Genomic DNA, 1,874 nt, shown 5'->3' with positions numbered 1-1,874 from the left:
TGGGAGACGTGATCTAAAAAAAAAAAAAAAAAAAAAAAAAGAGAGAGATGTACGTGATCCTGTGCACCTGCTCCTCCTCCTCCTCCTCCTCCTCCTCCTCCTCCCTGCATCGAGGCACAATAAGTACCTACCTGGGCCGGAATACACAAAACCTTGAAGACCACAATTCTTCTGAATTCAGAGGTTCCTCTGAGCTGAATGACATCGTCTGACGTCAAGGTTGAGGATTAATGTGAGATGTCTTAATCCCACGTTTCATTTTAATTTAATTTTATCTTATTTTATTTCATTTTTATTTTATCTTATTTTATCTTATTTTGTTTTATTCTATTTTATTTTCCAGTAAACTTCTACAGGAGCCAGATCAACACCGTTTGGCTCAGTGTTTGCCACGCGTAAATTCCGTGATTTCGATCGAGCCAAATGAAAGAGAGTTGGAGTAGGACTTCTGTAATTTATTAATTTTATTTGATCTATTGATCTATTTTATTAATTTTATTTATTATTTATTTATTTATTCATTTATTTTTATCTATTTCTTCTTCTTATTATTATTATTGTATTTATCTGTTTATTCATTTATTCTTTTTTGTTATTATTTATATATTTATTAATTTATTATCTTTATTTCTTATTTATGTGTTTATTATTTTATTTATCTATTTATCTATTTATTTTTAATATCTTATTTATTTATTTATTTTATTTATTTATTTATGTATTTATTTATTTATTTTTATTTATGTATTTATTTATTTATTTATCTGGGATTACTTGACTCAGATGATAAATAGCGGCGGCACGTAACCTGATGTTTCAACAAATTATGCTCTACCAAATTGTTTGGCCATTTTTTTCTACTAATTACTTTTCGCCAAGTTACATTTAGCCTCTTGTAAAGAGGGAAAGAGCCTTTGGTGTATGTACATTTAGCCGAATTGTTTCGCCCAATTAGGCTAAATCAAATTGTTTTGCCAAATTACATTCAGCCAAATTGGATTTCGCCAAAGTTATGTTTTGCTAAATTGCAATTTACCAATCTCCCTTAGGTGACGTCAGGTTTAGGTAAGCTTAGGTTTAGCGAAACGGGAATTTGGCAGACCAAAATTTGTTGAAATGGGAATACTTCTGCTTCAGCATTGTATGTCATCGTCTGACTCTTTGGTTGATGTCTCTCCTCCTCCTCCTCCTCTTCCAGTTTCACACCTCAGTTTCCCACCACTGAATGTCAAGACTTCCAGACTTTAACCCAATAAGCAGGAGATCCTTGCGTGATACAACAGATCACCGGGCGAGGATTTCATATTTTGTCAGCTGCCGGACTTAGTATTCCCGCCATGGCTTCGAGAAATGGACCGACCATCGAGAGGATAGCTGATCGCCTCCCAAACCCGAAGAACCTCTCCATACAAGTCCGAAACCACCCACCTCCTCAAGGGAGTGCGGTCCCAATGGTCCGGTACCTAGTCTCTGGACCGGACCAAAGTAATTTTATTTTCACTCTCAAACTCCTAACTGCCTCCCCCACCTATTTTCCTTTCATCTTATTCATTTTTTTATGTATGTATTTAGGTATTTATTCATTTATCTATTTTCTATTCATTCGTTTGTTTTTTTATTTTCTAACATAAGGAGGTCAGTATCCGGCACCTGGCCACCATCTTTTCTTTCTATTTCTCTGCGAAATAGTAACCAATCCAGGTCTATCAACATGGCTCACATGCAAAAAATCTATAAACTATGCAAAGAACACTGGCCACAAATAGATTCCCTAATAAGCACAACACTTTCCAACACAAACCAGTAAATACAAGGAATCGGAGCTGTAACCGTCACACGACAAAACACCATAACAAAACACACCCTAAACATAC

Source organism: Oratosquilla oratoria, chromosome 29 (genome assembly GCF_046742065.1).
Source record: "Oratosquilla oratoria isolate Oo_2021 chromosome 29, ASM4674206v1, whole genome shotgun sequence".
NCBI classification, from domain to species: Eukaryota; Metazoa; Arthropoda; class Malacostraca; order Stomatopoda; family Squillidae; genus Oratosquilla; species Oratosquilla oratoria.
The sequence above is the reverse complement of the archived record's forward strand: the minus strand, read 5'-3'. Positions refer to the sequence as shown.